General features: G+C 35.5%; 1 protein-coding gene across 15 annotated transcripts in view; it reads right to left on the reverse strand.

The window, feature by feature from the left end:
• Window positions 1–25,236, reverse strand: part of FOXP1 (forkhead box P1) — a 661,259-nt gene that overhangs the window by 336,084 nt on the left and 299,939 nt on the right. For 11 of the 15 annotated variants that reach the window (XM_056804415.1, XM_016424445.2, XM_016424442.2 and 8 more), the window contains one exon: window positions 21,131–21,191. The exons of the other annotated variants lie outside the window; for them this stretch is intronic. The gene's annotated coding sequence lies outside the window, so the exon portion shown is untranslated. The remainder of the gene's footprint in view (window positions 1–21,130; window positions 21,192–25,236) is intronic. 15 annotated transcript variants of the gene reach the window in all.

Genomic DNA, 25,236 nt, shown 5'->3' on the forward strand with positions numbered 1-25,236 from the left:
TACTTATTATAGGTGACCTAAGAGGTAGAAGGCTAATTACTATTTCATTATAGAAGTGATGACTTAGTTTTTCCACTGGACCCATCTCTTTGCAGACTAATCACTCCTTGAAGAGTTTTTTTTTCCCTTTTCCAAATAGAAATACAGCTAGGAATTTTCACTAGGCTTTAGCTAGATAAAAGGGGAAGAAACGTCAACAAAGTCTTCTAATAGGTAGGTTTTCAGTAACCTAACCTGAATGTTTTCTGCTTTAAAAAAGAAGAGAATATGCCAAAAATGACTGTAAAAAAACACACAATTGAGAGAAAATGAAGCCAGAATAAGGGACTGCCATACATTATGTAGGACTCAATTAAAACAGCTAAACACAGTTAAAACAGATGGACTAAAAATCAAACTTACTTGTTACAGTCCTAGGGATACTAGGACATTACTAAGATGACAATTCTTTTGATCCCTCCAAGCACAATCTATCAATTAATCAAAGAAAAAGCCTTCCTTAAGCATCTGTTATGTGCAAGTACTGTATTAGGTGATAAGAAAGGAAAATACAAAAATGAGACTAGTCTAGGCAGCTGAAAGTGTATGTTCTATCAGTGGGGAGGGAGAACCAATACATTCACAGAAAAGTATATATAAGGTATATTACAAAATAAATATAAAGTGATGGGGAGGCACTAACAAATGGATAAATCAGGAATGTTTTGTATATCTTGCCTTGAAGGAATGTAGGAGTTGAAAGAAGAGGTGATATGGAAAGAGAACATTCCAGTCATAGGGAATAGCCAAGGAAAAAGCAGGGAGGTGGGAAATGGACTATCATGTTTTGGGAACTGGACCACAGTACACATGAGGAGTAATATGTAATTAACTTAGAAATATAGGATGAATCTGTATAGTGAGAATCTTGAAATGACGAAAAAGAAGTTTGGTTTGTTTTTTTTCCTAAAGACAAAAACAAGTTACTGAGGCTTATTGAGTAAGCCCACACTTTAGGAATATCAATTTGGTAGATATTCAGAATGGAATAGGAAGAGAAGAAAAGAGGGAAATCAGTTATCGAAATAGTCTAATCAAGAGGTGACAAAAGGTAGAGTAGAAGAGAATGAATGCATTGAGGACAAATGGAATCCACAAGACAACCAGTGGTTGAATTTCAGGCAATGGTGGTGATGGGGAAAAAATAGTTTGAGGATGGTTCTGGATGTGAACCTGGGGAACTGGAAGAATGGTGAGGCTCTAGAAAGAAACAGAGTCATGTGGGGTTGTGCAAGGAGTGGTTATGGAGAAAGGCAATAAGTTCTGTTTTGGAAATAGTGAGTTTGAAATGCCAATGGAAAATCCAGATGGTGGTGTCCAATGGGATTATGGGATTGAGCCTCTGGAGAGAGATGAAGACTATACATGCGGTTCTGGAATGAGATACTAGTTGCATTCCCAAGAGCTATTTGAATAACAGAGTATAGAAAGAAGGGAAGAAGGTACTGGCCAGGAGCTAGGGTCAGCCAAAGGATGGCTGGGCAACTAGGGAGAGAATCACTCCAGGGCAGGATTGTAAAAGGCCAAGGAAGAGCTAGTGTTCAGAAGGAGATGGTCAACAGTGTTAAATGCTGCCCAAAAGAATACTTAGGGAGATAAGGGCATTGCATTGCACAATAACAAGATTATTAGTGACCTATAAAACAATCCCTACTGCATATACTTAGCTCTGGGGTGGCATGGCATTTTTACTTCAAGTATTTGCTTACTGCTTTCTTATAGACAAACCAAATTAACATGCTCATATTAAAATAAAAAAGGAATGCAAGTAAGTGGGGAAAGTTTGTGGAGATTAAAATTATAAATGTGCTCTCATGGCATGTTTAAATCCAAAACTATGCTTTCTAATGTGATCGACATATTCAAGAGTAGCAAGAGATAACAAAATTCTAGAAAATTAAGAACTAATGGGACTTTTTTTTTTTTTAGTGTTCAGTACTGTTGGGCTCTCTGTGCTCCCGATGGACCATACTATCTATGGATTTTTCTGTGGCAAAGACATTTGCCATTTCCTTCTCTAGTGAAGGCAAACAGATTAAATGACTTGCTTAGGATCACACAGCTAATAAGAGTCAGAGGCCCAAGTTGAACTCTTCTTGACTCCAAGCTGGGCTATCTATCCAAAGTGCCACATATCTTCCTCCTTAGAAATGACCTTATCTAAATCCTTTATGTTGTGCACAAAGCAATGTCTTTCCCTTAATGCCAATATATTATTGACACTATGCTAGGCAGTATGGGGATAAGATAAAACCTAAGGTTTCCACTTTGGAAATATCTGGTTTCATCAACTGATTAATCAATCAGTTATCAAATATAGCATTTATGAAGCATCACATCACTTTAGCACTATGTTTCACAGCTAGCAATATGGGCTACAAGAAGTCGGAAAGATTCTTTCTGCTCACAAGGAACTTACAATATACTTGAGGAAATTAACAGTTTACAGTTACATACTGCTTAAAAGTCTCCAAAGCACTTTGCAAACATCATCTCATATAAAGGAATATTTATTTTAAATTAACTTCTTACAATGTGAGTACTAATGCAATAGAAAATCTAGAACCTGCACTCAGAGAGCTTATATTCTCATAAGAGGAAACAATCCTTATAGGCAGAGGTGGATAAGAGCCAGCTCAAAATAGTTCACAAATCATTTAATTTTTTATTATTTTACTGACTGCCTAGACAAGAAAGTAATGAAGAAAGTGTTAATAATTCAAACTAAATTTAAAAAGTGTGTTATAAAAATGCTGAAGGGGATATGAAAAAATAAGGCTACTGATACACTGTTGGTGGAGCTATGAACTTATCCAACCATTCTGAAGAACAATTTAGAACTTTGCCCAAAGGGCAATACAACTGTGCATGCCTAGAGAGATCAAAGAAAATGGAAAATGACCTACTTGTACAAAAATACTTATAGCGCCACTTTTTAGGGTGGCAAACAAAGGAAATCAAGGGAATGCCCTCAATTAGGGAATAACTAAACAGGTTGTAGTATATGATTGTGATGGAATACTATTATGATATGAGAAATGATGAGTAGCATGCTTTCAGAAAGGCCTCAAAAGACTAATGAGAACAGATACAAACTGGAGTGAGCAGAACCATAAGAATATTGCAAAAACACGAATAGCATCAACATCATCATCATCAACATCAATATCAACATCATCAACAATAAGATCATCATCATCATCAAAATCATCCTCAACGTCATCAACATCATTGCCATTGACATCATCAACAAAAACATCATCATCAAAACATCAACAACATCCACAACATCATCACTATACATCATCTTTAACATCAACATCATCAACATCAACAACAACATCTAACTATTCATCTTTTCCTGGCCCAGGAAAGATTTTTTGCTGGGTGACCTAACCTAATAGCATACTATGCAGAGTGCTGAATGAGAACAAAAAGACCTAAACTCTAGGCTTGAGTGCCACTATGTGTCCTTTGGGGGTAAAAAGAAAGCCTTCTTTTTCCTGGACTCAGTTTCCTCATTTTTATATGGGTGAAGCTTACCTGGACTTGGTATTAAGTTAATCAATTAAATCAAAGAATAAACCAGATGTAAACAAAGAAAAATAGCTTTCTGTAGCATGGTAGCAAAGTTCAGAAAAATTAAAACTCCAGGTATAGTTTGATACCTTAAGTCCCTGCATAACTATGGCATTTTGTTCCTTCTCAGGTTGAGGATATTAACTGGGTCAGAACCTTTTCATTTATACACCTAGGAGCTCTTTGGCAATGTAGTTTATGCTTAACATGTTCAAATAAAACGTAGATTCAGTGCAAAGAGCACTTAATTAAAATTGAATAAAATATTAAATGACAAGGGAAAAGAAAAAATAAAATTAAGTCTGAGGACAAAAAAAAAAGAAAGAGGGTGGCTCAGTGGATTGAGAGTCCGGTCCAGAGACAGGAGGTCCTGGGTTAAAATCTGGATTTAGACACTTCCTAGCTGTGTGACCCTGGGCAAGTCACATAACCCCCATTGCCTAGCCCTTACCACTCTTCTTCCTTAGAACCAATACCCAGTATTGATTCTAAGGCAATAGGTAAGGGTGTTCAGAATGTACATAAAGGCAATAATGCAAAAAGTGTTTCAGATGGAAGAGGTCTGGGTGGACCAGAACCATTCTTGCTCTTAGCAACAGCAGCAGCATCTCACATTTCTATAACATAGATTCATTTTCCAACAAGAATATAGGGATTTATGGCTTGCAGTGTGCTTATAAGTTTTATCTCATTTGAATAGAGCAAAAATCCTGGGAGGAAGATAAGATTGTCCCCATTTTATGGATAAGAAAACTGAGGCTCAGAGATTGTGACTTTCCCATCCCAATAGTGAGTATACAAGGCTAGATTCAAATTCAGGTTTTCCAAACCCAAAGGATAGCACACTGTGTCCACAGCATTATCCAGCTACCTAACAGAGAAACTGAGGCTAAGGCAGGTTTGGTGATTTATTTTGGACATACACCTGTTAAGCCTCTGAACTCTCAATTGTACTGACTCCAAGTTATTCATTTTCCCCACAAAGTTATCTTTCCTCTAAAATTATGCATAGGCTTATATTTTATTTTAGTTAAATGGCAAAGGAGTTATGGAATTTATAAAGGTATGGAGGCTGTCAGAGGAAGAAAAGATCACTATGAACTAGAGCAGTCCAGAAAGTGTTTCTGAGGAAATTTACATTTGGGTGGGTCTCCAGTAGAATTGTGACTGGGTAGGGCAGTGACTAAAACCTTCTAGACTTTGTGCCAATGTTTGAACTGAAGAATAGAATAAAGCAATGTTGAAATGATGAGTTGAACTCAGATCATGGCAGGCTCTATGGGAGAGTTTATAATTTATTCTGCAGAGAATAAAGGCCCACTGAGGGGTTCTGAGAGGGATGAAGGAGATTCTTAGAAAGATGAAGACAAAGCTTGCAGAATGGATTGGAGGAAAGAAACCAAAGGAAGAGAGGTGAGTTTGTGGGCTACTACAGCAATCTAACAAGAGATAAGCACTTGGGAAACCCCAGCATATAAGAGTTAAAGGGAGGAGAGTGTCTTTGATTTTAGAGAGGGAAGTATGCAAAGAAGAAGAGAAGTGAGATGATCTGTTTTATTCTACAAAACAGTGAAAATTTCCACCGACCCACCTCTAGATGACTGTCAAAATGTAACTGTTCATTGAACCCTAGAATGTTAAAAGTCTAGCATTTACTACCAACAAGAATCAACCCCAGTGTATTTTAATGTCATAGGCAAGAATTTAATAATTTATACTTTAGTAATTTTAATAGTGAACTAAAATCAATGCTGAATTAATGAACCTATAATGTCTTCTTGCTATTGCATAAACCATTATTGTAAAAACTGAACAAGCAAATAAACTACAAGAAAGAAGTAAAAACCAGACTTAAAGAAGAACTTAAGGATGTCTGTTGGATTGAGTGGAAGTTGTCAGTGCAAATCACCTTTTAACTAGTTACCAAGTTGCTAGGAAATAAAAGGTTGAAGATTGACATCTGGGGTCAAACCCAGATAAGTAAAACAAAAAACAAGTCTCTTCCCTGTCTTCCAGACTGGGAGTTCTGTTCTCATATCCAAGGGAACATAAGACCACCCAACACATTATGCTAAAGAAAGGAATTCTGGAAAAGAAAACAACTGACTCCCCACCTTAATACATACAACCAAGAAATCCTACTTTTCCAAAAAAGGAGCTAAAATTTTAAAATTATTGGGGTTTTAGGGGGTGAGCAGGAGCAGGAGCTGGAAGGAAATAATCATAATAGACTAACTTAAGATTCAGCAAATTCTGTGGTCTAAAACGATTCCATAAAATGGAGTGGAAAGCGGTTCTCATCATATATCTATCAGAAATGGCCAAGTATTCAGTGAATTCTTTCCCCAATCCATCGCTAGAAAAATTATCTGGTGAGTTTTCTTCATGTCTAACAATATAGAAGAAGATGTAAATAGTTATTATTACTGAATAAATTCTTTAAAACCCTAATTCCCCTTACATTACTATCATACCCAATTTTACCCTACTAGCTTATGTTAAGCAAATACAGTCATAATCTGGGGTGCTGTCTACTTAAAAATAAGAGGCTATGATCTTATTTGAAAATAATTCAAATACAGTCTCAGATACTTACTAGCAATATGACAACAGGTAAATTATTTAAACTGTTTGCCTCAGTTTCCTCATCTGTAAAACAGTTAATAGCACCCACCTCCTAGGGTTGTTGTGAGTATCAAATGAGATAATAATTGTAAAATGCTTAGCACAGTACCTGGCCCCAGTAAGTGCTATATAAATGTTAGCTATCAGCGTAATCACCAGCACCGCCACCAATCATCATTTCATAAGTGTTTGTTGCCACTGGAAAATAGTAACTGATTAAAAAAAACAAACTCGCAAAGTTCCTCCTTTCGCTAGTCTCTTTTTGGGCTATGCTTTTCTGAAATAACCAATGTGATGATAAATAGACTGGATCCCCAGGTTCTTCTCATCCTTCTACCTTCCATCCTATCATACACAGATATGCCTTTTGCTGGCCTTTCCAAATAGAATTATAGGATCACAGAGCATCAACTGGCATTTACAATGAAACCAAAAGGTCTATAAATCCTGAAACATTTGCAGAATGTGAGTAGCTGTTAACTTAGAGCAGTTCATTTGTTAGTTTGTTTAAAGGTTGAATTTATAAATTATTGGACATCTTGGTAAAATGTTTTTACAGGAATTCTACTTATTAACAAAGTTTCTTCCATATATACTCATGCACATACAATTTCTGTATAATGCCTAGCAATATATCACTTTAGTTTTTACATAACATATCACAAAGAGGAAATAGTATATTCCTATTTCCCTAATTCTTGAGATGTGGGTTTTTTCCCCTTCCATTTCACCTGTTCTTTCTGTCTTGGGTGGTCCCTCAAGCATCACTATAGCAGAGTTTCCTATCATCTAATTATTCATTAATTTTTAATAATTTAATAACTTTGGACATTTTCAGTTTACAGTTAAATCTACTTAATTTGTACAAAGGATGGGAAGACACATTGCAAATGGATAAATTTATAAATTTGAAAATTAGCAAATATGTGGAAGTAAAGGAACTTATTGGGTTACAAAATGTACTCTGGTCAACTACTCAAACCAGAACAACTGAGTAGAGGAAGAGATGCCAAATAGATAGGTAGTGACTCGGTTTATCTGCTTGCTATAGGGACTGTTTTTCCAGGTTAGAGATTGTCTAATGGATTATACATGGTAATTAATGGATTCTTTCCTAATACATTACCAGATGGATTATAGCTGGATGGGACCAGAGAGGCCACAAAGTCTAACTCCATCATTTTACAGATTAGAAAACTGATTTGCCAGGAGGAGTGCCAGGTTTTAGGGTTCTTTTCTTTAAACAAACTCTTTTCTTGTGCCATTCAATTACATTTTTCCTCTTCCACCATATTCTTCTGTTTCTCAAGGCACAAAGGTGTATAACTATGTATCCAGGCAATGAAGTCTTAACAATTTCATCTCAAAAGAAAAATTCTTGACACACAAGCTAATGAAGGGATCTTGAGCATGAGTCTCCTTGAATAATAATAAGAGGCTATATTATGTTAGGGAAGGAAGATGGGCATAGTGGAAAATCATTTCTCTCCTAACCATAATGCTACATGAGTGATCTCCACCACAGAATGGTGTAAGAAGACTTGGCAAAGATGGGAAAAGAGAGTATTACTTTCAAGTTAGCCTATTCCCCCTGAGAACCCCAAAGTAAAATTCTCTGTTAGGTAGACCAAATTTGGGGCCCATTAACTGCTGGATAAATCTGGGAGATAACATACTTCATTTGAATTTGGCATCAGAAGCCCTGGATTCAGATCTCTGTTCATTTTCTTTCTCTGAGCTATGTGGCATTGGGTCGAGTCACCTCTTGAGTCAAGTAACCTCCCTAATCCTCCACTTCTCTGTAAAGTAATGGAAATTACTCTACAGTGTCTAAGGAAATTATGTAGGACCTGGGAGACAAGAGAGGACTAGGCTGATGGAAAAATTGTAAGTCTGATTCTCATTATTTTAAAGAACTTCTTGGGAACACTTTTCCTCACTGGAGCATAGGATTTTCTTGGACCTAGAGTTAAAGGAACCACAGAGGTTTGCAAGTAACATCCTCATTCAACAGATGGAGAAACTTATGTTGAGAGAAATGAAGAGATTTGCCCAATATCACATGGTAGAAAGTCCAGTGATGCAATTTTACTGGTATTCAGTAGAGGTGTGTGTGCAGTCTATGACACTATTAAGTGTTCAAAACCAGATGAAGATGAAGTTTCTGTGTGATTTGAATTTGTTGATATATTAATAAAAAAGAAAGATATAATATGCAGTTTTCTGTAAGCATCTTTATGTATGGTGTGGTAGTAATCCATGTTTCCATCTGAGTTTGAGAACTCCCAATGAAGAAATCCACAATACCAAGGCAGTTAGGTAACTACAATTTTGGAGCAGTGATTCTTAAAATGTTAGCCTGTGAACTTTCAGAAAAAATGAAATAACTATATTTCAATATAAATAATATCTTTGCAATCCTATCACATGTCTTTAAAACATTCTGAGAGAGGGTTCAGAGGTTTCCTTCACCATACCAAAAAGGGGGGCCATGGCAAGAATTAAAAAAAAGAAAAGAAAAAGAAACACTATTTTAGAGGGCTGCTTGGGGGTGGCTGAGAGGTATTGTGATATTCTGGGAGTCACACATCCAGTACGTGTAGGAAGCAGGATTTGATCCTAAGTTCTTCTGACTCCAAAGCTTTCTTGCTACACTTCAAGACTTATTTTGGAACTCTATAGCACTCTTAAATGAAATCAGTTTCATCCAATACCACAGTGCTGGTTAGTTTCTTTCTAACTTCAAATTAGGTTTGTGATGTGGGAAATGGATTTCTTTCTGCATTTCATATTTTTCTTAAGTCGACCTACACCTTATTTGTGGAGGATGGGAAGACCTTGTATCATTCCTTGTGTACGGTGAACAGATGGGTGCCTTTGTCACCACTTCAAGAAAAAAAAAGAAAAAAAGAAAAACATCTTTTTCCTTCCTATGGATGTCTTGGGTCACAGTCCTAATGCTCTGTTAATGTAGTTTCTATGTATGAGTTCTATAATAAGATAACATTAAAGCCAATGAATCTCATGAACAGCCTAGGAAAGCCCTTCCTGACACTATTTCCATCACATGGTTTAGATTCTAAAAAGCTTATGAGCTCCCAGACCTTTCAATCTAAACTCAGAAGTGCCTGAATTCTTACTGCTTGGCCTTTAATAATTGGAGCACTAAAATCTAAGGTGGAGTATAGTTAAGGATCTGATTTTAACCTTCAACTACACTAAAAAAAATCAGTCTCAGGGGTCAAGAGTTTGAGGTGATACTACTTCTTATCTATGGCCTTCTTTTGTGAGGTAGTTGGGGAGGAGAAGATAATTTAAAGATTAACTATCTATCCTCCTCCAGTATCAGCATACATTTCATCACTCCAGAGGGCTCAATTCAGAATCTTACAACTAAGGCATATCTTGAGTTCAGGGGATGAGATCAGAGCTGGCATCAGGATGCATAGATCTGTTCTCAGTTCCATATGATATTCACTGTTAGACCTTGGAAAAGTCACCAAATGTTTTATTTTTAGTTTTCCTCATTGATAAGGTACAATTAGCTAATAGCATTTCACAGGTAGAAAAAGAATTCATTTTAGATTTTAAATTTTCATTCTCTAAAATCCACGGAGATAGAAACATTGAAATTAAATGCAAGATCATTTGATTTTCCAACAGAATTATTAGAGGGGTAAAAGTTGAATAGACAATTTAGAAGGCTGGAATGGCTACATGAGATCATCTTTCTCCATTCTGTTCAACTTGTACCTGTAGAGCAGAGGGAACATTTGGAGCTCAATGACTGAAAATGGTGAGAAAAGGGAGAATAAATACATCATTCCATTTTTCAAACTCTTCCACTTGGTGATCGATTAGAGTAAGATAAGCAAGATTATAAAAAAAAAAAGCCAGCATATCCAGTATTCATATAGAACCAGAGATTCTCCATATATCTGTGACCTACATTTCCTCTAAATTGTGCATGTGTATGGCTACGCATGATCAGAAATACTTCCTGGTCTATCCTGTTTTTGATGCCCTAGGGGTCCAGTGTTGTGAACTCTTCTCCAGCCTTCTGTTCTTGTTCAGAAGGTAGAGAAAGAAGAAGAAGGTTTGGGTAAAGGAAAGCTACTTATTCTCTCCCGGATCCAGCTGCCAAACCCATCTCCCTAAAGTACAGGTCTAACCATGTCAGTGCTCGCTCATGAAAATTCAGTGGCTCCACAGAAATACAAATATCTCTGTATGATATCAAAAGCATTTCAAAAATGTCTTCAGACTACCTTTCTAGGCAAATTGCTCATTACTCTCCCTTGCCCCACTCTAGGTTCCTGCCACGCTGTTCTGCTTGCTCTTTGCCACACACAATATCTCCAGGCTCCAGGAATTCTTATAAGCTATCCTCCATGCCTAAAAGGCTGTCCTTCCATACTTCTGCCTCTTGGAACCAATAACTTCTTTTAAGACTTGACTAAAGTGCCACTGCTTACAAAAAGTCTTTCTAGATCCCACTTCTGTATTTGCATTTATGTTGTATCTAATTTAAAGTTATTTTTAACATGTTGATCCCCCTAGTAGAATCTAAGTTCTGGAAATCCAGGAACTCTTTCAATTTTGTTCTCTGTGTCTAACACAGAGACAACAGGATATTAAGAAATGTTCACTGAATTGAACTGAGTCGGGTGGAACTGAGTACCATCAAACCACAGAGGTAGCCCAGAAAAAAGGAGGTAAGGAATCTAAGGAGTGCCCTATGCTCCTGATGAGGTGCTGCAGCAGGTGGAAAGCCTGAAGACTAGAGCGTCTTCATCATTTTTCATACCTAAACAGCATCTGTACACTTCAAAATTTTTTACAATGAACTTCAAAGAGGCAGGGGCATTCTGGCCCACTGAGGAAATGCAGTCCAAATAGGAATATGATATATGTGCAATGCAGTCTGATTTAATTTTCAACGTTTTCTGCATCTAATTATTAACTGCAATACCATTAGTTATCATGTTTCACTTTAATTTTGCTAACTGACCATAAAATGAGAAGATAGATGGGAAGAAAAGAAAGACATGGAATAGCCAGATTTTTTCTCTACTGTGTCTTGATTGGTGGGTTAGATTTTGGATAAGATTTAGCTAGGACAAGGTTTAAAATGCCAGCTCTATGGAAAATAAATATACTTTCAAGTAGATAGCTAAATTGTACTGTCCTTATGGTCAAGGGCCATGACGTAGGTATTATTTTTTCCAATCTTCCAAAGAATGCATAAGAATGCCTTAAACATATATTGATTGTGATTTCAAGTTCTGGAACAGCATCTTTTAAAGCATCTACCACTGAAAATCTCAGAAATAGGAAACTAAGGAAGTTCATTCTTATAACCTCAAAGCTCTAAATATATCCAAATTAAAACAAACACACACACACACACACACACACACACACACACACACACACACACACACTCCTGATCAAAACCAATCAAAGCAAAGTGACCGAATTATATACCAGTGAAATCAATGGTTTGCATTGGGAATAATTATGGAATTATGCTTGTGCTCCTAGAATAAAAAATGCAAATATAAAATTAGAAATAGTCCTCTGTTAAAAGGGCACAGAATTCTTATCACAGATACTGAAAACCAAGTTGGAAAAGTGGGGAAATCCCAAGTGAAAATTCAGATGAGAGAGGAGAAATACTTTGCAATTTAATGCCTTTTAGATGGCACATCTGAAATTTTGTTATTAATGTTAATGCAATATGTTATATCATGTTGCAATGGGAAATTCAGGCACTAAGTGCCAAAGGACTTTTTTTCAATGTATCAACTTAATTTTAATACTACTGAACAAGTGGAAATGGTGGTATGTATGTTATATGCTGAAATCACAAAACAGTCTTCTTAAAAGAAATTCAAGAGATGGCTTTCCTTATCTAATGCTTCCTTAACTGTGTTCCATATCTAAGTAAAGATGTATTCTCTTTGTTTAATTTAACTATACTTTTTTAAGTACTTATATATTTGGGACAAGCCTACTAATCTTGAAAAGGATCAATTGTGTTTCAGAATTTTTGATAAGGTGAAGAGTCTTTGATTTTCTTAGTTAACCTGTGCAGATGGTGAAGCCTTCAAAGACTACATATATTAGTGTTGTCTAAGAGCTGAGAACAGCAGTGTGGCAAAGGATCAAACTAATCCTTTTTTCAGTCTAGAATCATAGACTAACCACCAAGCCACATTCTTATAGCATGATTAAGAACAAAATACCAGAGTTATATGAAAAACTCTAAAAGTCAGTCCTTGACATTTATTAAGGCTGTTTTACAAAGCCACCTGAGTACAGAATGGTGCTAATGATTCGAAAGTCACAAGTACAATTCCCATATGGTCCAAATAGCCTTACTCAGTTCCAGAGACACAAGCCTAACCACCACAGAGTTCAACATTTCACAAATAACATACTTTGCAATGGGCTGAATGAGAGAAAGCTGGTAAGACAGTGTAGATAGAGGCAAGACGGTGTCAATGTATCTGAGCATACCCATCCCCACTCTTCAAAAAGAGAAAACAATAACTAAAATTATACATCCTGATGTGTCTAGAGGTATATAAATGGATATACAGATGCATGTGTATATGTGCATACACATACATAAAGATATATAAGTAAAGAGATAAAAAGAAAAGGGATTTAAAAAAATTAAAATATCAATTGGAATTTGAACATGGGTCAAAAGTATAAGAGCAATCCTAAAATGCTTGCTTTAGAAAGCATTTGATAATAGCCAGGATGAGGGAAAGAAGGGCAGGGATGCTAACTCCATTGTTCTCTGCTTGAGTAAAGCCACATTTGGATCATTTAGAGTTCTGTATGCCATATTATATAAAGAAAAGCTGTAAGTCACATAAATAAAAAGGTCCCAAGGATAGTGAGGTTTAAAATCATAATCACTTGAAGTCACCCAGGATATTGAGAATGGAAAAGACTTAGAAAAGATAATCATTTTTGCTTGAGTGGATGATGAATTCTCATGGGTAAGAAAGGCTATTGGGTATTTAAAAGGGTGTTATGAACAGTCATTCCATTTGGCTTCTGGAAAAAAATGGGATCAATAGGAAGAAACTCTATAAAATTTAAAGAAAAAACTTCCTAATAATCAAAACTGATAACACATGGAGTTGATTTAGTTCATATGAGAGCAAGTTACCAATCTTGGGAAATCTTCCAGAAGAGGCTGAAAGACTACTTGGGGATTTCCTAGAAGGAATTCTTGATTCAGGTAAGGGTTATCTGATGAAAGATATAGCCTATATCTGTGTTGGCAAACCTATGGCATGGGTGTCAGAGGGGGCTGCTCCTCTTTCCCTCTCCACATGTGTGTGAGGACATTCCTCTCATCACCCACCCCTCAGTCCAGCAACCCAATGGGAGCACTTCCTGCCTCCCCAGGCTGGGGTAAGGCAGGAAGCTCATATGTGGCATGAGGGCTGCAGTGTGGACACTTGGTCTCTAAAAGGTTCACCATCACTGGTCTATAATATATTATAATAAAGGGATCTTTGAGATCTTAAGAGTCTACAACTATACCTAGAACTCAATTCTGTCTATAAAATTCTTGATAAATGGTCTTCCAGGATTTGCATAATTACAGTATAATATGAGTACTGAATACATTAGGATCATGACTATTCTCTGTACTTTAGCATATTAGCTAAAACAGCCTAAACTTATATTAGGAATTTAAACTTCCACATTATATTGCTGACTCATATCAAGACAGCAGTCCATGAAAAACCATCAAGTTCTTTTTTATGCATTATATTCTCATTCAACATATCTCTTGTCTTGTACCTATTTGGCTGAATTTTTGAACCTAAAAATAGGGTTTTACATTTATTCCAATTAAACACCGTCTTCATATACTCAATTCCTTGTTTCAATCTGTCAGAAAACTTTGGAAACCTAATGCCATCATCCAGCATTTTAGATATTCTTTCTAAATTTGTGTAATTCTGTTTTTTGTTTGGTTTTCCACTTGTTCTTTCATCCAAGTTATTACTAAAATGGTCAGATAAAATGAAGTCAATGTGCTTCACCTATTTCCAAAGACCATAAATATCCTTACAAGTTGAAGAATAAACAAAATGCACCTTCAAATCACTATCTGTAAAATATTACATGAGGAATTAGTCTCATTATTAACCGTTCCCCTGACCCTTTGCCCAATATTTAGAATTTATAGAAATACTCATTATTTTTATCTTGATGACATATATTTCCAACCCAAGATGGAAGCCTTGCACATACCCAGCTCTACACTGCCAGTTATGTGATGGCTTGCTGCTAAGTGGCATGTATGCAGAAAGAACCCAGGTTCCGGTGACTAGAGTTACTTTGGAACTATGCCAAGCTTAGTTTCCCAGTACTACTGCCCAGGTGAGCTTTCTGTGTTTGTTCTGCAAAGCTCAGCATGCATGAAAAAGGGCCTGGCCTTGGTTCAGAGTCCCATTAACTAAGCTCAGAGGGTGGCCAGGAAAGGGAGGGCAGATGTAGGGAGCAAAGGGCTTTGATGACTGAATGTTTCGGATCATAGGTGCTCTCTGAACAGTCAGCTTAGTAAGTTAGGGCATGGTGCTAATGAGAGCATGAATGAGTCTGTGTGTCCTATCCCCAGATGGGCCAGTTTACTCTGCTGTAGTCTAAGGCCACAGACTGAGTCTTCACCCCACAGTTGTCTCATAACTGCAAGCTATTGATCACAGGGAAGAGGACCAAGAGAGAGTATCTAGATGGACTAATACAAAATCATTACTACTACTTGAGGAAAAATGTATGCACTGCTAATGGAGGATGAGAAGTATGGTGGCTCAGTTGGGTAGCATGGCAAGAGGAGCTAAGTTTTTGGAGAAACTGAGAAGTTTTTGAGAATTTTAGAACAAATTTTAGAATACTATATGGGATTCTTTCAACTTAAATTATAGAAAATTGTAGAAAATTATTTTTCTATAATTTCACATGTAGATAAATATTAAATACTATGAATAAAAGGAGATCATATCCTCAGTGGCAAATCTAGATAGGATAATTGATAAAAGCTAGATTTAAATCAATTCCCATATGGCAGCATCAGATACCTTCAATTTAGTTATTCCTACTGCAGAATAAGTTTCCTCATATTCTATTCAGACTAGGGAAAGAATCTTGTGCAAAGTCATACAATATTTGCCTGTAAGTTTCAAGATCAACTACTACTCATTACAGAAAACTAAATTGCATGTAATAAGCCCAAATTGTGGATAATGTGAACAGACAACCCAACAACCACTCTCAAGCAATGACATTTGAGACTGGGCCAGCAATTAAACCCAGAGTTCCCCTTTAAAATCTGTATGTAGTATGAAGAAAGTCTTTCAGCACCAAAACAATGTGAAACCATCAATGTACAGAATAAAAAATTCACTAACATTAAGCTAAGAATGATTTTAGGCTGCTTAGGAAAATAATTTTTCTGTAACTATCTTAATTTACACAACAAAAAGAATTCCATAATTATGAAATCTAAATTAAGAGGAGTTACTTCTCTTTTCTTATTTCAACATTATTTTTCTGAGTGATATCTAGCTAGATATAGTGCCTCAAATGCAAAAAGAAAAACATTTTTTATTTTAATTTTAAAAAATCATTTTAACAGGGAAATGAATTGAAACTATTTCTTGTTATTTAGTGGACTGAAATAAGTCAAAAGAAAATTCATATTCACAGTCAAGGAAGCACAGTTCACAAACTCAAGTAATCCTTCTGTTTGCATATCAGTTCTAAAAGCTATTTTGCATTGTTCTTTACCTATGAGTTTCTTCCTTGATTACATACTGTTATAGGTATATTCATTCATGACATGGTTATTAGATTTAACAAGTAGAAAGTCAAGCTTAAGGCAACACTTTTAATTTGTGAAAATACTTTTGCTAGAGATCTAAGATTTTTCTGAAGTGTAAAGGGAAGGATAATTTGCAAATGCATTAATTGTTCTTCCTTGTAACAAATATCATCTTTGAAAATCTTATGTTGAAGGCAAAAATGACTACTTTACAAGTGTATTTGCCACAAGTAAACCTATTTCCAAATTGTTGGGAGGCTATGGATACTGAATTGTCCACAGAGGAAAACAAGGATTTTCTGGTATAAGAAATTGTATTTTTCATAGATTTTTGATTACCAGAGAACCTATAAGTACAGGATCTCAGATCAAGTATCCTTTCTGAGGGTGTCCAGGAAAGGGCAAGCTTATACATGTGACTTTGACTGATGGGAGAAGAGTGAAAATATCCAGCATTTTTCCTTTTACCATGAAAACCCTCTTTGTCATATGGTCTGGTATTGCTGATTGTTCACTGTGTAAAATATGGCTACTTTATAATTGCTGCAAATATTTATCTTTACTACCAAATATGCCTTCATGTACATTTCAACAAATGACTTCTGCTTGAAAACACTATTGAGCATATTTCTCTGAAAACCAATATTTTAATTCATTTTTTTGCAACTAACATTCAAGAGAGACAGCTCTTGTTTACAGAGTAACTGAGTTTAGCATTATGGTTAACAATGTTTAACAACAGCTAACTTAAAATGCAAACATTTAAATACTGAAGTTTAACTGTTAGGATGCCAAGGACAGAGATATCTAAAGCACACACACACACACACACACACACACACACACACACACACACACACACAAGTGCTACTATTATCTTTCTCATGGTATGCCTTGCCTATAACTTCAACTACCAGTGAGATGCTGGCATCCTTCCAAGGAGCCCAGGAATCAGTCCCCCTGAGGTTATAAAAAACAAATTTTAGCAAAATGCCTTATATGATCGAACAACAGAACCTGATGGAAAAACCAAACTACCAACTGAATTCAATATACACAGTGACAAAATAATCAACTGATCAGGGCAATTCAGTCAAAAAACTAAACATTTCAGTAGGAAAAAACAAATCACTCAAATCAGCTGTTTCGTTGAACTGATCAGCTTATTAATCATTTCTCAAAATAAAAAAAAAAACTGTAGTAGCACATTTTTGACATCATCTAAAATGAACTAATTTTGTGTCTTGACTCTTCCTTTGGGTCTCCATTTTCATATTTTCTAAAACTAGTTAAGCATTTTTATTCATTCTAGGATAATAATGATTTCATTGGCTACAAAGTAATCAGTCTGAATAGAATAGTTTTAGCATTGTACTTTTAAACTATTTAATTTCCATAAATACTTTTTTCAAAAGAATTCTATATTTTAAATGGCTAAAACGCCTATTTAATAAAAAGGCAAATATTTGCCTTGCTCAAAAATGTTAGAATACATAGGTAAGCTGAAGAACTTCCTTTAAGTTTATTGACAAAAACACTGAGAGAGAGAATTTAGCAGACTGGCATCATTTAACAGAATATACTGATTGCATTTTAAAAGTTTTTTAAAGTTTAACTAAAAAGTCCAAATCCAAAAAATTATCAAAAACATAAAATGTGAAGCATGAGAAGAACCCAAATAATTTTAAGGTTACTCTTCTCTTTTATTATATTCTTACATGGTTTTGACAGCATGTCATTAACTTCCAGTGTCATTCTGGATTTCCTAAAAGGTGATGAATTTTGCAAATTGGATTAGACTTTTAATAACACAAGTTGCTAAAAAAAAAGAGCCAAGAAAAAAGAAAAAGATAAAAAGAAAAAGCCTAATAAAATTTTATTGACAGTGTTGCCTTAAATCACAAAACAAAGACTTCTGCTATACAATGGTACAGATGGATTTGTAGACAGGGTCAAGTAGACTCCTCCTGATACTCTGCATGACCTTGGGGAAGTTACTCAACATCTGTATGCATACTTTCCCGTTCTGTAAAGTGGGGATAATAATAATACATGCCAACCACGTCACAGAAATGCTGTCAAGGAGACACATTTTTATAAAGTGCTCTGATTTCCTTAGAAGAAAATTGTTATATCACTAGCAAGCATGATCACTTTTATTTATGACTATTCAGGCCTTTAAGTCTAAATTTGAAAAATGGCTTCATCTGGTTTTCTGAATTTGCCTGGCAACTTCTGGAAACACAACTAGTTGTTCCCATACCTTTCATAAGCACTTTTAGTTGTATCTACACTTACTGATAATGATTCCCAGATTTCAAATCTAGAGCGGTGGATTTGCTGAGAAGTTTCTTGGATCTGAAATCCACTTCTTCTCAAGGTCTGACAGAAGCCTCCAGTCTTTTGACCTTTGATGGAAGGCAAAACCCGTTGTTGCTCAGGATTTACTCAAGTGTTGAAATATGAACTATTCTAGACTAAGTTTTCTAGGTCTTTTTTCCTTTTGCATTTAAAAGAAATGCTTCCCTTTTGGGTTCTTTTAGGAAGATATTCAGGAATGATTTTTCCTAAAATGCTCTAGGATTGCTCTTCTAAAAAGAAAATGGTTTTAAGTGAACTACATACAGAATGGCATGAGATGCCAAAGGGCATGAACTGGCTGCACAATCAAGTACTAAACCTGTGTAACAAACACCAACTTAATTAGTTAATGTATCCTCCAAGAAATGATTAGGTAACTGAATGCAGTCATTAACACTGTCATTATTAGAGTCCTTATTCTATTCAATGTTGTTTACCTATATGAGTGAACATGCTATGCTCCAAAGAAAACAGACTTTCCTTGAGGATAGGGCTGGTTTTCACTGGGTCTTGGTCTTCCCAGGTTTAGAAAGTGCCTTGTACAGTAAATGTTTGTCAGATCAAAATGCCAAACTTAAAGTTCTTTTCCTCCTCCCAAAATTTGCCTAGATTGTTGGCATTATAAGTCGCAATAACTTTCAACTTTGCCTAGTTATAATTGGTACACAATTATCACCAAAGATTTCAAGAATCTTTGTTCATTGTGAATATGTCATTTTTCTGGTATATTTCCATTGGCTATGTAGGAATAGTACTTAACACATATTTTGTTGTTGCTTGAATCTATGAATTTCTAGTGAAGAAATTCCCTCCTTCAGTGAATTAATAATTCTTTAGCAACTTCTAGTCTTAGCACAGGAGTTCTTAACCTGGAATCATGAACCTGGTGTGTATTTTTTTTGATAACTGCATTTCAATATTATTAATATCCTTTTAAAATATATTTCATTTTATGCATTTAAAAATTTCAGAAGGGTCTATAGGCTTCATTCAAATGCCAAAGTATTCCATGAGTCAAAAAAGGTCAAGAATCCCTGTCTTAAGAGTTTCTTAGGGAACTGGAAGACTATGGTTTGCCAGGGTCACATAGCCAGGAGGGGTCAGATGATATGTTCAGAATCTCTAACCACTAGATCAAGCTACCTGTTCCTGAAATACAGTAGGCTCAGTGTGGGCCTACTGAATTAAAAGTGCTATTGATAAAGGTCATATGTGAATATATCAATCCTATTCACAATAGTCTATGGCTATGGTTGCATCTACACATCTACATAACATGACAAAAGCCCAGTTACTCAAGTCCCTGAATAAAATAAAGTAAATAACTCAAAACAAATTGGTGGTTCATTTTGTGGTCTACTGTTTGGGGGGGGTGGGAGAGAGAGAGACAGAGAGACAGAGAGAGAGAGAGAGAGAGAGACAGAGACAGAGAGAGAGAGAGAGAGAGAGAGAGAGAGAGAGAGAGAGAGAGAGAGAGAGAGAAATAATAGAAACAAATAAAAACAGCAAAAACTGAAACATCATCAACCACCCTGGGGCCCAGGAACAGGTTCACAAGACAATTTGAATACAACAAAGCCCAGATAAGAGCTTCCTCATTAGGTTAGCAAAGCTCTTCCTGATCATTTCATGAAGTCACAAATATGATGATGCCTACATTATCCAATGTGGACTTTCATAACCTTTACAAAGAGGCATTGTGAAATGACAATATGGACAGATAGACCAGAACACAAATGCTTCAATTCATTAGGCAAAAATCTATCCTATCAAAAGAGAAAATTCAAAGGGTAGTCCAAAATCCAAGGAAGGCCACTGATAAATCTCAAGAGATAAACTTTGTACATTGAAGGGGCTTAGGGTATCCATTTGAATAAGAAGACTCCTGCCTTTCCTACCTAGACAGATATTTTTGGCACTAAGTAGCTAAAAACATATTGTCCATAGTTTTATTTGAATGAGAATGCATTTTTCTTCTAAAAGTAGATTGAAGAAAATTAAATTTAGCCTTAATTCATCAAGCTATATTAGACGCTCTGAAAATTTCTAAATTTGAAATCAAATAATCATTTTACTTTCCAGCAAGGTCAAAAGAACAACACTAATGAGCACTGACATCACAGTGATCTATCTGCTAGTCGCTGTTCAGCAGTTACATCAGTGTTGCTTGTTGCTATGGTGCTTAACTGACTATTAATTTCTGAAAGAAGGTGATTATAAAGCAGCCAGAAGAACATCAATTGGATGACACCACTTCAGTACAGACACTGACATGTGTTACTCTGGTTTGCAGCAAGTTAGTTTTATGAATCACCACCTTTTGTGATGTTAATATTCCTTTCTAACTTTTAATCACAAAAGTAAAAAATAACAACAAAAAGTGGGCATTCAACTCAGAAAGAAAAATATCATATTGCTAAGAGAGAAAAAATTATCTTTGAAGCCACTACTTATGACCAATTCTCCCTCTTAAAGGGCTCCAAAATAAATTCTATGATTAAAAAAATTCTATGAGGCAAAAAATAATCCAATTAAAATGCCTGCAGGACAAAGTCTTCCAAAGTGTAGATGTGTATACCCATATATATGTATGTGTGTGTTTATGGGTTTTTGTATATGTGTGTGTGTGTTTATAGGTTTAAATATATTTTGACTAAATGTATTTACCTTTTTAGGCTACTGTAAAGCAATCTTCAGTTACAGCCACCCCAGAAGGTCACTTCTTACCCTGAAGTTAAAAGAGAACATCACAATGTGAATGTCAGTAGTATTAGCAACAATTCCTGAAGCTTTACTGTTGGACAGGATTTGGAAAGAATAAGTAAAGGCAAACCAACAAAAAACTGTCATATATTTAATGGTGGATCATATCTAAGACCAACCAAAACAATTAAGTCACAAGAAAAAAAAAACAACCTAATCCACTCCAGAAATTAAGTTCTTCAAGTTCACAAGAAAAAAACTTTGTTGGGGAAAAAAAAAAAAGAAAAGATGAGACATTCTTATTCTCTCTTAAATGTCCTTAGTCTTGACATGTATTAATTTATTTTCATGTTGAATTACATATGACTCATAACTCTTTGTTTTTGGAAGCCAAACTGCTCCTTCAATGTGTCTAGTTAAAGTTTTATAGTAACCCTAATTTCATTAAAGCCCTGTCTTTCTCTTCCCCAATGGGAATCAGTTATAGACAAGATGCCTTATGCTATTCTGGCCCTTTCAGAATGAATAAAAACACCACCATTTCCATTTTATTTTGGGGGGTAAACAAAGGGGTTGTACACAGACCATTTTTTAAACTTCATCTAGATCTACTAAAACAAATGAAAATGGTTAACAGCAAATGAAATAAATCCTTATGAAACATAAAGAATAGAACATGTTTTCTTCCCACATATATGACTGCATCTTGTGTACTCTTTTATGCAAAACAGTATGTAATCCTTTAAGAAACATGACAATCTGCCACTTTCTGTCCATGTAATTGGGATCAACATATGGTACAAGGGAAAAGAAAAACATTTGTTTATTAATTTAGATCAAGTTACTAACTCAGATTACTAGCAGGGTTCAAGATTAATTCCACACCAATTGACCAAATGTTCATGTATTTTATTATAAGATGGTGAAATTATAACATCATTTTACTAAAATGTTAATATCCTGTTACAAGCAGTTCAGATCAATATTAATGCAGTATCTTTAATTTTATGAAGAATATACCAGATCTGGTTTGTCTCTGCTATCTTCCCTGAATGTGGAAGAAAACCAACATGAAAAAGAATTAAATTTTGTATCATGAGGACTAAAAAGAAAAGAAAAAAAAGCGAGGTTCTTTGGTGTGTACTATTTTTGAGAAATTGATCCAAGGCCAATTTTTGACATTTTCACAAGCAAGTGCAGATTCTTGCCATTAAAACTGGAAGGAAAAAAATTACCCTCTGAGTGAAATCATAATTTTCATGTTTACTGTAGGAGGAAACTAGAGGGTTTTGCCCTAACAGTTCACCACTTAGGTGGGGGAAAACCCCGGCTTTGTGTCATATATTATTATTTTGCAACCTGTGAAAAAGCTCTTTGCTTTTATACAAAAAGATTCAAAGCAAAAATGAAAATTGTGGTTCTTTTTTTGCTGAACTATGTCACTACGATTGCTTCACCCAAGTGGCAAAAACTCCCTCATATGGGACTAATGATGATTAGGAATGAAAACATTAAGGAATGGCTATATTCTGCAGTTTTTCTTTTTTCTTTTTCTTTTTCTTTTTCATATACAAGGTACAGAGTGGAACCACAAAACCATTACTGTCAATAACTTAAGAGCTCAGTGGTCTTCAAAAACAAGTTAAAATAAATGTCATAAACAGAAGAAATTTCACCTAGTTCTTTATTAAATCTTAAGGTAATTGAACTTTTGGCAAATTTTATTAAGTACAAAAAATAAAGAACTTTCACTCCTTGCTACTTGAGATACTCTCCTATACATGCATGTTAAACTAATTTTCCTGTTTATCTATTGAGCTATGTCTATTTTTTTGCATGTTTGGCAGTGAAACGTATGGTATTGTGTTTTGCAATGCAGATAAGGTTTGCTATCACATTGAACTGGGAAACAAGTGGACAATATTAAAATTTAATTTTTTAAAAACTGCTGAAAATGCCTACTTTGAATAAGGTTATCTCTAGTATTGCTTGCAAACCTGCAGGACCAATTTCTGTCAGCTACTAGGCCCATTTTCCTGTTTGCGTTTCCAGCTAATAAGTAGAAATAAGGGCAAGAATGTGGCTTTAAAAAACCCCACAAAAATATTAGTCTAATCTTAATCCATTTCAGCAGTTTGATAGTTAAATGAAAATTAATCATAAAAATAAAATATACCCCCATTATTTTCTACTGATCTTTAGTACGATAAGCTATATTTTTCTCTAAATTCACCTTGTGAAACTTGATTGTCCTGTGTAAACCATGTTTTTTTTTTTATTTCTGACTTTATTGTTTTTACATACATGTGCATTTTGTATATATGTCTAAATGAAGATTATATATTTAGGTATGCTATAATATACTAGAAGTTATGTCCTATAGTTTCTTTCTTGATTAAATATATCATGAAATGAAGTTTTATGTATGCATCGGCAAATTAACCTGAAGGATATTTTTTATCAGCTTTGCTTGGGCAAGATTAATAGTTCGTCAGTTATTTGCTACCATGCTAAACTAGCCAGTGTGTCAACCGAATGGACAAGAAAATAAAGAAGTAGAGCTGGATCATAGGCCTGCCATGGACAACAAGACACTTGCTAATAGAATCTGAAATTTCAAAGTAGGAAGAAATATTTCTGTTCCATCAACTTGAAAGCATAAAATATCAGTTTCAGAAAATTTTAGTTACAATTTTATATTTATAAACTTGCTTTTCTCTCAATAAAGCATACTGAAGAGAACATTTTCCATTTCAAATATTGACTTGGATGGTTTACTGGCAGAGCTAAAATATCAGAACTGAATTAAAATGATCATTAAGAGCTTTTAGTAAAGGAGAAACAGAAAAGGAAATAATAATTAATTTTTCCCCAATCTACCTGTCTTGTCAGTGTTCTCAGAAAGTGCAGCTGTGTGAAAAAAACACAGTCATGTCCATATAGAAGCATAAGAAGTTTTACTTTATTTTTGATTATTTTAAAATAAGAGGAAGGGGCACGATGACATTACCTTACAATATTTGTCTTTTTCTAGGCAATAGTCCAGAGGTCTTTTCAGCATCTTGTAATATTCTTCACCTAAAGTAATTCTATGGACAATGATGCTGACATACAAAGCCTCTTTCTTCAAACCTTAGACTATCAGCTGGAGGCAACAGGGCACCAGCCTGGGCATGCATGTCAGTGAATTCATGGGAAGAGAGCTCCCCTCACTCCAAGGAAATTTGAAACACAGATAACCAGCTTACTGTTGATATCGAGTTAACAACCATCACCCCCCCCAAATATTCCTTTTGCAATTATTTTAAACTGTGTGTTACCCAAAAGGCACTGCCACGTAAGTGGAATAAGTCACAGAGACAAATTTGGAAGGCAATAATCTCAATTACATAAGGAAAGACAGACACCCTGTATACCCTATGGCTCTAATAAAACCACCAATTTTGGCTTCTATTGTATAAACAAATCTACCAACAGAACCAGGGTTTTTGGACTGCATTCATGGAATCGAAAGTCTACATCTCAAAAAGTGATCTCAATGGAGACAAATAGATTTCAGTCTTTTGCCAACTTCATGTTTAATTCAGGGTTCATACCCTGGTTCGAAATCTTAAGGTTTTCAGGGATAGGCTGTCCATTCCCTCAGAAGACCTATGTGTTTCCTTCAGATGCTCTGTGGCCTGGACTCATTTTCCTTTAGGAAGACCCAGAAGAGAGATCCAGAACAAGCTAGCTCTCAAGGACCCTGGTCTCTTTAAAGAGCACCTGTGCTTTTAGCTCCCATCAATCTTAAACTGTTCTGTGGATTTTCACTTTTCTTGTTTTTCAAAGATTTGTTAAAAGATAAGAACATCTAACAATTTACCCTGCTTACTGAGAAGTTGTAACCCAAGGTTAGAGCACTCCTCCCCAACACTCAGAGCTAAGAAACTCCACTTCATCCACTCTTCCCCCTAACAAAACCCCAAGGAGCCCCAAAGGATCTGGGGGATGACACCTCCATATCTCCCCCAGTAATTCACTGAGGTGAGCTTTCCTGACAGATATCTGAGTCCTCTCAGCCAATTTGA

Source organism: Monodelphis domestica, chromosome 7, assembly GCF_027887165.1.
Source record: "Monodelphis domestica isolate mMonDom1 chromosome 7, mMonDom1.pri, whole genome shotgun sequence".
NCBI lineage: Eukaryota > Metazoa > Chordata > Mammalia > Didelphimorphia > Didelphidae > Monodelphis > Monodelphis domestica.